A 15,858-nucleotide genomic window follows, 5' to 3' on the forward strand; every position below is an offset into this window, starting at 1 on the left:
AATTCCGACCATTGTTGTGCTATGCGCTAGCTGTCCCAAAATATCTACCCACCTAACGGTCATATCATTGAAGGGCATTTATGTCTTATCATGTCAGGCTGCTCCCTAGGCTATAAATAGCTGCCCCCTACATCCACTAGTTGGTTGGCTGCTCCGAGAGAAATAGACACTTGTCATTTGAGAACATCCCACCCTCTGAGGACTTTGAGCGAAAATCATCAAGTGAGGAAAACCCAAACCCAAACACCTACAAACCCAAAGTGATTAAGCATCACTGAAGAGATTGATCCTGCGTGGATCCGACGCTTGTTACCTTTGAAGAATGTGCTTCTTCCAGACGGTTAGGCGTCAAGGTCTAGAGCATCCAAGAGGAATTGTGGATTGCCGAGTGACCAAGTTTGTGAAGGTTCGGAAGTCACCTGAAGACTTACCACAAGTGATTGAGCGAGGTCTGTGTGACCTTAGCTCAAGGAGAATACGGCGAGGACTGCGTGTGTGGGACTGGGTGTCCTCAGGTTTAATACCTAGCTGCTCCAACCAGACGTACAACTGAGACAGCAGTTGGAACTCGTCTACCAAATCATTGTCTTCACCAAGCTTACTGGTTCTATTTCCTCAACTCTTTCACTTCCTCATAACTGTGTTGAGTGCTTGTTCATATCTGTGCTTGAAGACTTTGACTAAAGACTTTCTCAAATTCCTCAGTTCAATTTCTTCAGTCTGTTTGTCTTCATCTTGTGTTATCATGTGCTTACGTTTCCTGTACTCTGTGCTTGTCTTCATTTCATCATGATGACTATGCTTGTGTTTTGTTATGTTTACTTTTGAGTACTTATTCCGCTGCTAGTAGTTCTTCGCTAAGGAATTTCCTCACCTACAATTTCCTAGGTGAAGAATTCATAAAAATCGCCTATTCACCCCCCTCTAGTCGATATAACGCACTTTCACAGAGATGTGACCCTCGCTGACACGGAGGAAGAAGAAATGGCGCAGGAGCGCCACGGACGGCATCACGCCCAGGTACGCCTCACAGTAGTAGGCAAAGATGGACAGGAGGAGGAGAGAGTTGGGATGGAGATGCAACGCTTGCAGCCCATAGTGGTCGAGGACTTCATAGAAGAAATCAGAGAAGGGAGGAACCAACCCGACGGCAACGCTGCTCGAAAAGAAGGGAAAGAAGGTGCTCCCCTCAGGCTCTGGCTCGTCGGAGGCAAGTCGGAGCTCCGTCTTCCCCCACTCGTTGCTCTTTCCCGCCGTCAACAGGCGCACGGAGGCAAGGCTCTTCTCCGTGACAGTGGGCGCCTCAAGAGAGGGCTCGTACCAAGCCGGGGCCGAGGAAGTCTTGACGTTGCGCGACACCATGGGCGGCAGATGCAGAGCGAGGCCGGAACAGATCTGTAGGTAGCAGCGGCGAAGAGCAAGAAAGGGGATCTGGAGTGAGGCAAGGAAGAAGCAATGAAGGCAAGTGCCACCCGCGCCAGCCTTTTGTCAGGTCAAGCAGTTGCCGAGGCAACGTGGGGAAGCGGAGACGCCCCCGTCCAATCAACCGCCACGCGTCAACCGAGGCCGCAGGCTTTTGGGGCCCGCGGTGCTTGACACTTGGCTTCGCCGCGAAGCCAAGCCCGTGCGCACCTTGGGCCCGGTGGATACTGTCGGCGTTCTGGGAATGGGGGTCCCCATACTTGCCTGCCTGCGGTCCGCGGCATGGCGGAGCCAGCAGGCCGTACGACCCATCTTCACCAACAAAGCATCCAAGACCCTCGTGAGGGTCCAAGCCTCGCGAGGCGGATGATGCAAGACCTCCTTTGGAGTGGCCTAGCTAGGCAGGCTCATGAGGAGCGGAGATATCAAGGCGAGGCGAACCTCACGAGGCTCTCGTGACGTGAGCCATCACGATCGACACCAGGCGGGCGCCAGCGCGCGCAGCGTCCTTGTTTCCCCTTTGGTGCAAAGGAGGCAAGCGCAGCCGCGGAGTACCGAGGCCTCAGGCAAAGGTTGCCATTTTGGTGCAACAAGACCAAGACCATGGACTGCAAGACGGAGGTCATCGTGGAGCCCAAGACGGCGTCACCACCAGAGCTTTGTGCAGGCGAAGACTACTTTTTTCAGGATAGCTTGTACTAGCTGTCCCCCTTCAAATTAGCCCGCCATTGTTGGCTCCCTTCCCGCTCGATATTTGGGAAGAGGACCAGGGCCTCTATAAATAGGACTAGCCACCACCATAGTATAAAGAGGGAAAGGGGGATCAGACCCAGAGACACCACAAGTTCATACGCGCAAGAACACCTCAACCTCAGGAGGTTGTTCTTCCCTTGTATTGTTCATCATCAGCCCAAAAGGCAATCCACCACCACCACACTGGAGTAGGGTATTACACCACAATGGTGGCCCAAACTAGTATAAACCCCATGTCTTTCTGTGTTGTGAGTTCGTCGAGTTCGTCCGCGAGATCTAGTGAGCTTGAGCGTTGATCGGTAGGAGGGGAAGACTTCGCACGCACCCCAGTGTTTGAACCTTAAGGGTTTGCCGGAACCCCACATCCGACACGGGTATCTGGTGAAGGGAATCGCCCACTGCCTTCCAGCCCAGGGACAAACCGTTCCCATGCCAAAGTCCAACGAGAGGGTTAGGATTCATCCCTCAGTTCCTCCGCGGGTTAGGGTTTCCACTCCACCCCTTCGTCTGCGGGCTGATGTTCTACTGTGGCATAGACTTATACGACCTATCCCCGAACTCCTTTCTCAATATCTCAGCGTTCATCATCGTGTGTGAAGCCTTCCTCCACATACAACCCCACTTCGGGTTGTGGCTCAAAATCTTCAATGTGAAGCCGAAGGTGGTGGATGGCCAGCACGCGGAGTGCGGAGGCACCATGGTGAGCAAGCTGGCCAACATCTCTTGGCCAAAAGGAACTTTCGTGGAGTCTGTCAAAGAATGGCAGAAACAATGGTGCTACATTACAGAACCCCGCGATGCTACCTGGGCTGCGGTTGCCGAATTCAACTCCGGAGCTCCCATGTGACTCACCTCCTGGGTTGAGAAGAGCCCAAACTGGTGTTCGTCAGATGAGCTGATAGCGCTGCAAATGCGCATTCAAAGCATGGTGGACAAGGATGTCAAACTTGTCGATGTAATCCAGGTGATGCTAGTTCGCCAAATTCTCCCCTGCCAAAGCCGAAGTCACTCTCTATGGGAGTTTAATCCGAAGAAGCACCAAACCCTAGAGAGGCTCTTCGAGACAAACCATGAAGACGCCTGGAAGTTGCTCTTCAAGGGTAACGAGACACCACCGGCCACAACCTCGGACTGTGGGTACAACGTTAATCGCTCCACCAGCAAGGTAAATCTTTACTGCATCCTTTACTTGCTTGTTTCAAGGATGATATCTAAGCTTTTATTATCATGGCTTCTTCAGGAGTGGATGGAGAAGGCGAAGCGGATCCAATGTCCGGCTCCGCTGCCTGAAGAACCGGTCATCCCGTGTTTAGCGAAGATGCTGGTGCCGGTGCCCTATAAGGCACTGGAGAAGAAGGCCACAGGGAAGGCCAAGGGGGTCCGGAGTGGCCCCCGCCGCAAGGGCGCTTCGGATGTGACGTCCGAAGACAAGACCCGCTCCTCCGCCGCCGAAGACGACGACGATGAGGAGGAGGAGACCAACCCTCCCCCTGATGAGGGGAGGAAGAAGAGGGCGGCTTCCACAAATCTGGAGGCAGAGACGTCCAAGAAAGGGAAGAGCTCCCTTGCAGATAACTCCGTGTGGGACGTCGACAGTAGTCCGGAGAGACACCCCTGCACTAAGCCTCAGGCCACGTTGTAAGTGCTAAAACTCATATCCGCCCATAAACCAAATCTTTCATCTTTGTTGTATTGATATAATTAGTTATGCTATTTCAGTCCAACCCACAACAGCTCCCAGCAATCCTCATCACGAGGTTCGCTGGACTCAAAGGCGATGGCCAGCGATTCACCGCAGGCCGCTCACTCCCCCAAGCCCAAAGATGATGCAGAGGTGATGTCCCGAAGGACTGTTCCAGGCGGGGGAGAGGCTCAGGAGGCGCCATAAGGCGAAACCCCCGTCGCTGGACACCAGGGGGAATCAATCCCCATGGAGACTGGTGGGGAGGGCCGTATTCAGTTCATCCCTCAGCCGGACTCAATTCCAGAGACCGATGTGGCTCCGGAATCCGGCACACAACCTTCTTCTAAAGAAGGGGGGATGCCTATTCCGCGAGTGAGCCCTGTCCAACCAGGGGCACCGAGGCGCTTCCATTGTGGATGAGCACCGTGTCCTTATGGGACCAGTAATTGAAAGGGTTCAGTCCGCCAAGAGCGGACTAACCAAAGCCTGCAGCAGCCTGCAAACAGGTTTTGAGGTAAGCGACGCAAAAAGGAGAAAATCCCAATGTAGACAGTAGCCCCTAAGACATTGTTCGGTGTTCGGAAAGAAAAAGGAGGACAGAGGATCAATCTCCTATTGCAGGAAGCTAACTTTTTTTTTTGAAATGTAAACACATGCGTCGCTGTTGGCTGCAGCCTCGCATACTGCCGAAGTCTCCGGACTGAAGCAGAAACTGGCGGAGGCCGAGGAGGAGCTGGGCCAGGTGAAGAGGCAGCTCCAGGAAAAACAAGGTAAGTAATAACCTGTTATGTATTCGAGAAAAGGTAAAATGATATGCAGTGACTGAACTTCCATGATGTGTACAGAGGCGACGACCGAGGTCGAGGCCCTAAAAAAGGCCCTAACCAAAGCTGAAGGGAAGGCTGTCAAGGAGCAGGCCGCTCGGAAGAAGCTCAAGGCCCGAGTCAATGAGTTCCAACAGGAGCTCGAGGATGTGGTGAAGAAGTGCGAGGCCTTGGAGCATGATGCGTCAGTTCAAGAGACCGAACTCGCCAAGGCTCGTCAGAGGGCGGACGCAGCCCGGAATGAGGCCCAGGGCACCCTCCAGGAGATCTAGGAGGCCAGGAAGATCGCGGCGGGTAAGGCATTCAATATGCAAAGCAATAATGTGAAGATGAAATATCGTTTACTAACCCCGATTCGGTGTTCTCCAGGGGCTTTTACTGATCTGCCATGCAGTGTGCCTGACGCCGCAGAGATCTTCTAAGCCGAAGAAGGGAGCTCCACGGAGAAGCTGTTCTGGTCGCAATATCTTGCGCCAGAACATCCGGTGCCCTTCAGCGATCAGTTAAAACAGCTGGTCAAGCTGCATAGGATGGCTGAACTGGCCATGAAGGATTTAATAATCCGGTTGTGGCCAGCCGAAGCTATACCCGAGAGTTACTTTGGCCTCGTGAAGCGACTGGTGGGTGCCTGTCCTTGGCTGGACGTCGTCAAGCAGTCCGTCTGCATCGAGGGCGCCCGTTTGGCCTTCTCCTATTGTAAGGTCTGGTGGGCGAAGCTGGACACTATCAAATTAGTGACCGAGGGGCCGCCGGAGGGCAAGGAGCACCGCACACCCGAGCAATATTTCGGCGATGTCTTGGAGGGGCCCCGCATTGTTGTGGATCATTGTGCGAAAGACACTATATTTGAATGAATGTATCCGAGCTCCCTCTACCTTGTATGATAAAACAAAGTGATTTTGCAATATAATGCTTGTTATGTTTTTAAATTTTTACTTCCTGTGCGGCCGTGTTGTATGAAATCTGAGGTTAACCAGTCGTCGACTTCTGCCCCCATGTAGGTAGTACGGGGGTGTTCGGGATGGAATCTAAATAATCCTGATCCAATTAGATGGTCCTTGAAGGAGTTGTTTAGCGCAACGAACCAGGCAACCAGACTATGTGGCTGTAACGCCCTCACTTACCATAGGAGTTCGACAATAAAAACATGGGCGCAACCCCTAGTATCCAAACTAGAGTGCTATAAGCGTTTGATCGGGAAGTACCAATGCTTCACGTAATGCAGAAGAAATCTCCAACGATTTGTAACCTCCGAACAGCTGACCGGCTCACCCCGCATCATGACAGTCAGTTTTCGGCTTTCTCTACTGAGGTGCTCCTTTGGATAAACCAAGGCACAATTGCAGTAGTTCTCCCTTTACTACCTTAGCCGATATAGCGGAACGTAAGGTAGCAAGCATAGGAGTCGGGCAACCCAACTATTGACCAAAGACATGATTCGGAGCCGATGCATATAATGCTAAATTCGGGGTGCCAAACTATACTTATAAAAAGTGTTCGGACTTTTGTTGCCGTAATGTGGGGTGCTATGAAGCCCCAGGCAAACATCAAATGTACCAAAGTGTACGGGTGCTACCTAATAGGGTTATCCACAGGGGAGCTGAGAGAAAAAAAGAAAGAAAACAGAAAAGGTGCAAAGGTAAAAAGCTGGGGTCCTAAAGCTCCAGCCGCAATCTGTTCTCATTGTAATTTAATTAGTACGTCAAAGCGCACTGATACAGGTAGTGCGATAAGCAACAAGCTATTTGACATGCCGAAACCAAGGGAGAGCTTCATGTGGGTCATGAAAAACAGGTAGAGTTATCGTTAACGGAATCACCTAAAAAGTCCCTCATATGTCTGCGTTTCTCGCCGTCTTGGTGTTTTTATCCTTCAAGAGGACCGATGACCAGACCACCAGATGGGGCCTGTGGGATTGAGACCTGAAAAGGAAACAAGTAAAAGCGAAAGTATCTGTGTATCCGATGTCGGTTGAGCCGTACTATGGACCACAAGCTAGCTATGACTCCATCGATGCCCATGGGATTTTGAGTGCGTAGTTATGTACGCATGGCATGAATGCCACCACTTGATCGGGACTGAGATGGAGGCCGAATTGCTAGACGAGCTCCTGACGAGCCGAGCTCTCCTGCTGCAGAGTAGTTCAGACCCTCTTAACGGTGTCCGTGGGCTCGGCAGACGAATTAAGGTTCTGCTTGAGAAGGCCGCTCTGTACTTCTGCTGCTAAGGTAGCTGTGTGCTCTTCTATAAGGAGGGGCCATTCCGTATTTCCATTGACCGTTATGATGCTGCGTGGACCAAGCATCTTGAGCTTGAGATAAGCATAATGTGGTACTGCGTTGAATCGAGCAAACGCAGTTCGTCCGAGCAGTGTGTGATAGCCGCTGCGAAAGGGGACGATATCGAAGATTAGCTCCTCGCTTCGGAAGTTGTACGGAGATCCGAAGACAACCTCTAGTGTGATTGAGCCCGTACAGCGGGACTCTACACCTGGTATGACTCCTTTGAAGGTAGTCCTGGTGGGTTTGATACGTGATGGGTTAATGCCCATTTTTCGCGCTGTATCCTGATAGAGCAGATTGAGGCTGCTACCTCCGTCCATAAGGACGTGAGTCAGGTGGAACCCATCAATTATTGGGTCTAGGACCCGTGCGGCTGAGCCATCGTGGCAGATACTGGTCGGATGATCCCGACGATCAAAAGTGATCGGGCATGACAAACCATGGATTAAATTTTGGGCCGACTGGCTCTATCGCGTAGACGTCCCTGAGAGCACGCTTGCGCTCCCTCTTGGGGATGTGGGTAGCGTATACCATGTTCACCGTTTTGACCTGAGGGGGAAACTTCTTATGTCCCCTATGTTCGGTTGCCGGGGCTCTTCGTCATCATCCTCGCTTTGCGATCCCTTTTCCCTGTTCTCGGCGTTTAATTTGCCGGCCTATTTAAAAACCCAGCAATCTCTATTTGTTTGATTGGGTGGTTTGTCTGAGGTGCCATGAATCTGGCACGGACGATCAAGTATGCGGTCCAAGCTGGATGGGCCTAAATTGTTCTTTTGGAACAGCTTCTTCCGTTTACCGGACTTAGAGCCACTGAATCCGGCATTGACCGCCGTATCCTCAGTGTTGTCACTATTGTTTCGACAACTGTATCTGTTGTGTCAAGACTTGTCTTTGTTATTTTTAACTTCAGGGGTGCCGGCGTTGCTTGCATTGTTTTTGCTACGGGCCAACCAACTGTCCTCGCCCGCACAAAAGCGGGTCATGAGTGCCGTGAGGGCCGCCATGGATTTTGGCTTTTCTTAGCCAAGGTGGTGAGCGAGCCATTCATCACGGATGCTGTGTTTGAAGGCTGCTAGGGCTTCTGCATCCGGACAATCGACGATTTGGTTCTTTTTAGTTAAGAACCTAGTCTAGAATTTCCTGGCGGACTCTCCGGGCTGTTGAACTATATGGCTTAAGTCATCAGCGTCCGGAGGTCGAACATATGTACCTTGGAAGTTATCGAGGAAGGCCTCTTCCAAGTCCTCCCAGTTGCCAATAGAATTTTCAGGAAGACTGTTGAGCCAATGCCGAGCTGGCCCTTTGAGTTTTAAAGGGAGGTATTTGATGGCGTGGAGGTCATCGCCGCGGGCCTTATGAATGTGGAGAATGAAGTCTTCGATCCACACCGTGGGGTCCATGGTTCCATCGTATGATTCTATATTCATGGGTTTGAACCCTTCTCGGAATTCATGATCCATGACCTCATCAGTGAAGCAATGAGGGTGTGCGGCGCCTCTATATCGGGTCGTATCACGACGTAGCTCTGATGGAGTCCGTCTGCACTTTTCATCCCGCACATGACTAAGTTTGTCACATCCGATTAGGTGGTCATCATCGCGTGTCGAGGCACGTCCTCGCGATCCGTAGATTGATCTGGTATGTCCTGCTTTATTGTTCAGGTTTTGCCGGAGGTCATATGTATGGCTGTGGGCTAATTTACCTCTAACTGTGTGATGAGGCGGGGCGGGCTTGTGTTCAACGTGAGATGCCATTTTGTCCTGACCACGTGGTGGTCGGTTAGCCGCATTGTACGATGGTGGTGTGTATTCCGGCGCCTCCTCGTCAAACTGGGGTAGCAATTTGCGCTTTGGGTAGCATTTGGTTGGGCTCTTGAGGCCGTATTCTTCGGCTGCTAGGACATCGGTCCATTTATCATTGAGCAGATCTTGGTCAGCTTGAAGTTGCTACTGCTTCTTTTTCAGGCTCCTTGCAGTGGCTATTAGCTGGTGCTTGAAGCGCTCCTGCTCAAGAGGTTCCTTAGGCACGATGAAATCGTCAGTGCCGAGGCTCACCTCATCCTCAGAGAGCGGAAGATATCTTCCGTCCTCTGAGTATTCGTGCGTGGCGTGTTTACCAGGGCTAACCTGCCCATCTTCCCGTTCATCTTGTTCATTAGCTGTTTCAATGGGGTCTTCATTGTCTTTGACACCTTCTGGAGTGTTATCTCCTCCTGTACCGGTGTTGCTGTCTTAGAGCGGCGTGACTTAGAGTGGTGCCGCTGATGCCGGCGCTTGGATTGTATTTCGGAAGGTTTATCCTCAGCTAGATCTTCCTTGTCATCGCCACTGTTCTCCTTTGGTGCATCCACCATGTATACATCATATGAGGAAGTGGCCGTCCAGCGTCCGGTGAACGGCGGGTTCTGGGCCTCTTCTTCTCCGGCATCGTCGTCCATACCGTCGATGTCCTCGGAGTCGTAATCAAGTGTGTCGGTCAAATCCTCGACCGTGGCTATGAAGTGGGTGGCAGGTGGGAAGCAAAATTCTCCACCGTCAACCCCTAGTTCGAACCGGATAGAGTTCGACTGTGAGTCGTCCGTTGAGGACAGGTTTTTTTAATGAGTTTAGCATGTCGCCCAAAGGTGAGTGCTGGAAGATGTCTGCGGCGCTGAATTCGAAGATCGATAAACGATCAAGTTCGGCGTCCGCGGGCTCACATGGTTCGGAACTTACGGCCAGAGACGAGTCCAGAGTTCCGGTGGCACAGGTATCGTGCGAGATCAAGTCTATGTGCGGCTCCAACACGGAGGAATCTATGGCCTCCGTGGCGGGGTTGAGCTTCCTGTCCTTGGATGGCGCAGTCTGCTCTGGATCTAAGGCTAGAGCGGTTACGTGAGCTTTCTCCTGGATGTAGTCCGATGACAGGTTTAGGCCATGTCTCATGGGGTGATCAGGAGTGGTAGCCGCGGTCTCGAATCCGGTGAAGATCAAGTCTCCACGGATGTCTGCAATGTAGTTCAAGCTCCCAAATCTGACCTGATGGCTAGGGGCGTAGCTTTCGATATGCTCCAAATGGCCAAACGAATTGGCCCGCAGTGCGAAGCCACCGAACACAAAGATTTGTCCAGGGAGGAAAGTTTCTCCTTGGGCAGCGTCATTATTGACGGTTGAAGGGGCCATTAAACCTTTTGGTGACAACAAAGTGGAACTCTCAATGAAAGCACCAATGTCGGTGTCAAAACCGGCGGATCTTGGGTAGGGGGTCCCGAACTGTACGTCTAAGGTCGATGGTAACAGGAGACAGGGGACACAATGTTTTATCCAGGTTCGGGCCCTCTCTATGGAGGTAATACCCTATGTCCTGCCTGATTGATCTGGATGAATATTAGTATTACAAGAGTTGATCTACCACGAGATCGTAATGGCTAAACCCTAGCGGTCTAGCTTGTATGGCTATGGTAATGTATCCCTCCTCCAGACTAAGTCCTTCTGTTTATATAGACACCGGGAGGATCTAGGGTTACACAAGGTCAGTTACAAAGAAAGGAATCTACATATTTGGTCGCCAAGCTTGCCTTCCACGCCAAGGAGAGTCCCATCCGGACACGGGTGCAATCTTCGGTCTTCGTATCTTCACAGCCCATCAGTCCGGCCCATGGCTAACAGGTCGGACGCCCGAGGACCCCTTAGTCCAGGACTCCCTCAAAGGGGTCGGAGGCCCTCCTACGCCACCGCTGGGTGAAAGAGAACAACTACGTCGATAGTGGATTCCCTCCCTCACCGATGGCGACAACGTTCAAAGGATCGATATAGTTAACTAGAGGGGGTGTGTGTATAGGCAACTAACAATTTTAGCTTTTCTTTACCAATTTAAACTGTGCATCAAAGTAGGTTGTCTATATGTGCAACTAGGTGAGCAACCTATATGATGCAGCAACAACAAGCACACAAGCAAGCAAGGGATAGGACACAATATAAAATTGCACAAGTAAAGGAACGAGATAACCAAGAGTGGAGCCGGTGAAGACGAGGATGTGTTACCGAAGTTCCTTCCTTTTGAAGGGAAGTATGTCTCCGTTGGAGCGGTGTGGAGGCACCATGCTCCCTAAGAAGCCACTAGGGCCACCGTATTCTCCTCACGCTCTCACACAATGCGAGATGTCCTGATTCCACTATTGGTGCCCTTGAAGGCGGCAACCGAACCTTTACAAACAAGGTTGGGGCTCTCTCCACAAATTAATTGGAGGCTCCCAATGAAACCACGGAGCTTCACCACAATGGAATATGGCTCCGAGGTGACCTCAACTGTCTAGGGTGCTCAAACACCCAAGAGTAACAAGATCCACAAGGGATTAGTGGGTGAAATCAAATTTATCTTGGTGGAAGTGTAGATCTGGGCCTTCTCAACCAATCCCTAGAAAATCAACAAGTTTGATTGGCTAGGGAGAGAGATCGGGCGAAAATAAGCTTGTGGAGCAACAATGGAGTTTTGGGGGAGAAGAGGTGAGTCTTCTTGGAGAAGAAGACCCATTTATATAGAGGGGGGACACATCCAACTGTTATGCTACCCGCAGCCCGCATCTGGGCGGTACTACCGTAGCCGGAGCGGTACTACCGCTGCCACAACGGTACTACCACTGTGGCAAGTACTACCGCTGTGGCAACAGGCATAGGGCAACCATGGCCGAGGGAGAAGAAGTACATGCACTAGGCCAGTACTACCACCCTGTGGGCGGTACTACCGCCGATACGCGGTACTGCCGCTCCCTGCAGCCGCTGGAAAACAGAGGAGGACAGCGAGCGAAGCGGCTGTTGGAGCGGACGTAGGAGCGTTACTACCGCTAATATAAGCGGCACTACCGCGCCCTACTGCTGTCCCTACTACCACTCCCCTGTGTGGTCCTTTACGGAAACCCGACACAAAAAATCGACACCACAGCAGGGGCGGTAGTACCAGCGGCACTAACAAGCGGTACTACCGCCGGTAGGCGGTACTACCGCCCTGACCGCAGTACTACCGCTTAGCACTCAGCACCCCTTGTTTTGCACAACACGGATACTCCAAAGAAGCTGGAAGAAGGCGAGGGCGCAAGGAGAGAGTGTAAGTGATGATTCCACCCATACTCTTCCGAAACGGATCCCCTCTTGATAGAACGGTTATCCCTATGACTCTATTCCACCGAAAAGAAACGGGGGAAAATAATCCGTCTAAAGTGATGTCCTCGAGGGGAAACAATCGCATAGTGCCTTTATATTAGATAACCTAAAAAGCTTAATGCACACGATTAGTCTGCAAAAGTATTGTCATCAATCACCAAAACAAACAAGGGATAATTATGCCCTAACAATCTCCCCCTTTTTGGTGGATTGATGACAACACAGGATTTGCAGAAAATATAGTAACAGGAAATTAAGCAAACCAACTCCCTACAAAATATAGACGGGCTCCCCCCTAGAGTTGTGCACCAAGGAAATTAGCCTGAAAGGCTATGTGCACATCTTTAGGATCAAACTTCCCCTATATTTTATAGACAGGCAACATCCTTGCATATAAGAATAATAACAAGTACATCTAAGCAAGGACAAGCATGAGAGCAATAATATAAGTGCCGGTAATGATGCATCTCATAAGAGAACAGAGTACTTGAGACTAAAGTAGATAAGATAGGGTAGTTCACATATGTCTTACACCATATGGTCTCACTCATAGCCGAACAGAGTTCAAAACAAGAAAGCAAACGAACACGACGAACACGAACAGACACGCAAACACAAAACCCAAAGCAAATCCCTAACTCTCCCCCTTTGGCAGCAAGACACCAAAGGTAAAGGGACGACACAAGACACGATGGTAGTAGATCTCCATGACATCACCAGTCATGCTCCTCCTCCTCCTCAAAGTCCTCTGCAGCATGAGGAGAAGCGCGAACTCCGGTGTCCTCCTCAGTGTCAGACCACGGGCAGTGCAGTCTGGTCCAAGACTCCTCATCAGTGGTCCGCTCCTCAGAGCCACTAGCAACCTCAATGCCAACATGTCTCATAATGGCCTTATCACAACGACGAGCCATCTTGGCCTCGTTGTGAGGCTTGTACTGGCCCTTGGCCTGAAAGCAAAACAGACGCTTCATCTTCTCCTTGAGTTTCCCCGCCCAAGAGGGCTCCTTAGATGGGGGCACATACTCCTCCCCATCATTATCCTCATCATCTGCATCAGATAAGACAGTCTCCTGCACCGGAGGTGCCGAAGTAGACTTAGTCCACTTCTCCTTCTGACGCAGCTCGATAGTATCATGAGAAACCATATTGTTTGTGACAAGCTCCTCATCTGGAAACTTGGCTACCCAAGTGTCTTTGATAAGATGCATAAGATAGGGTCCAGAAATGATGCACTTGTGCTCCATGACAGCAGAGTGAAGTTCAGAGCACATCACATGTGACACATCCAGCACCTGCTGAGAGCCCTACTCTTCTTGACAGAATAGAAGCAAGTCAACAAGGTAAGAGTGCACCTGGTCCAAGTTGCCGACCCGAGGAAACAGGGTATTCCAGAAGATCCGATGCATAATGTCTAGGAAGGGCCAGAGCTCATAAGAAACCTTCCCAGTCTCAGACACCTTCCTGGTAGAATAGGGCCAAAGCTTTTCCTTATGAGTAGCGGCAATCTCCTTATGAGGGAGAAACCCAAGTGGGGTTTGGGCACCCTCATCATATTATGATAAGCTGACCATGAAGTCCTATGGTGCGGACAGAGGATGACCATTGGTCATCCAAGACAGAGTGCGGGCAGGATCATGCCCAAAGTGAACGGTGGCAAAGAACTGGGCCACGAGCTCGGCATCAAAGTCCTTGTTGAAAGTAATGATCCTCTTGATATCCAACTCCTCACATCTCTGCAGAGCATTCCCAATGTATCACAAGTCCTTCTCCATGTGCGAGAGATCGACAGACTTGACCTTCACACACAAGTTCTTCTTTTGCTTCAAGACATCGTGATAGATGGACTGCTGAAATCTGTTCCAGAATGGACGGCTCTGAAGAGCAGGCTCCTGGTCCACATGGTAGGGATTGTGCTTCCTCTTGGTATAGAACTCTATTGTAGACATCTAATTAGCACGCTTGCGCCTAGCAGAGGTGTTCGATGTTGGGACCTTGGCCTTGCGTTTTGGTGGCTCAGTCGAGCCACCCTCATCAACAGTTGCAACAGCCTCTGGTGCATCCAAAGAGCGATAACACTTGGAACCGGCTGCACGGTCTGGATTCTTGCGGCGAGTCGGATGCTCGGAGCTACTACCACCTTAAACACACACACACACAGACACACACACACACACACAAGAACCACAAGAGCAAGAGAGCATAAGCCAAGGAAAGACAAACACCAAAGATGGAAAATTAGGTAGAGTCATATGGGCATTAGCATCTTAGAGCGGTAGTATAGCGCACCAGAGCGGTAGTACCGCTTATAAGTGGTAGTACCGCTAGGGTGCAGTGGTAGTACCGCCGGAGCAGTTGTCAGCAGGCTGACACCTACCGCGGCAAGATCCGGTACTACCGGAGATGCAAAAGTCCATATTTCTATACCTAATCATCAATCTACCTAGTCTAGCAGTCTCCCAGGTCCTTCCTAAGCCTCGATTCAACCAACAAATCGAGGAATGCAACGAATATAGCCCAAAACATAGATTCAAGAAAGAGAACCAAGGGAGAGAAGAACGGGGGCAATACTGGCATCCATGGCAAGAGGAGAGGGTGGGGAACGATCCCACCGGTTGGAACCGAGGGAGACGGCCTGGATCCGGCGGCCCGGCGGCGGACCTCCGGTGCTTGGGGCGTCGCCTGAGAGAGGAGACGACGAGGCGATGGGGCAAACTGAACGGGTATGGGGGAGTGGAAACTCCCCCTGCCCGACACATATCCCACACAAGCAGCCCTAAGCGGTAGTACTGCACAGGGCACGGTAGTACCACTTTGGTGCATATCTGAAGCACAACGCGCCCAGCTGTACCACTCCATGGTAGTACTGTGTCGGCAGGGTGGTAGTACCGCTCTGCTTCCGCGGTAGTACCGCTCAGGTGCCCCAAAGCAGGAACAAGGGGGAAAAGATGGCTTACACATGACTAGCAAGAAAATAGGAAGAACACACAAGACACAAGACAGGCCAAGGCAAACCCGAACACGACCACACTAGAGCACAACCACTCAAAAGAGAGAAGCACAAGCAAAAGGAAACAACTCACAGACAAACTCTCTAAAAGAGAGGGCGGTGGTCGAGATCACCTATGTTTGAGCTATATGGTATGGCACCGCGAAGATTTTAACCTTGGGCCCATGACCAACACTCATCTTTGAAGCACAAGTACCATCAAAATGGCTAATGTGAAAAGACTTGATCAATTTATGCATAATGGGGGGAGGAAGAGTTCATTGAGAGAACACCACTCCCCCTATGTCCATGCCAACATCTAAACAAGACAACAAGTTGAGTACGGTGAGGTGTGCAAGGGTTCAAGCCACATTGCTTGAATCAATGATATTTAGCTCATGCCTTAACTCGCGAAATCTTGCTTCATCCAAGGGCTTCGTGAAAATATCTGCAAGGTTATCATGAGTGTTGACATAGTTGAGCTCGATCTCCCTTCGCCTAATGTGATCCCGGATGAAGTGATACTGAAAATCAAAAAGCTTCGTCTTGAAGTGTTGAACCGGGTTGAGAGAAATCTTGATGGCACTTTCATTATCACACCAAAGAGGCACTTTGTCACAAATGGCACCATAATCCTTTAAAGTTTGCCTCATCCATAGAAGTTGTGCACAATAGCTATCGGCAACCACATACTCCGCTTCGATGGACGAGAGAGACACACAATTTGCTTATTGGAAGACCAACTCACCAAAGAGCAACCAAGAAATTG

The sequence above is a fragment of the Triticum urartu genome, chromosome 3 (genome assembly GCF_003073215.2).
Source record: "Triticum urartu cultivar G1812 chromosome 3, Tu2.1, whole genome shotgun sequence".
Lineage (NCBI taxonomy): Eukaryota > Viridiplantae > Streptophyta > Magnoliopsida > Poales > Poaceae > Triticum > Triticum urartu.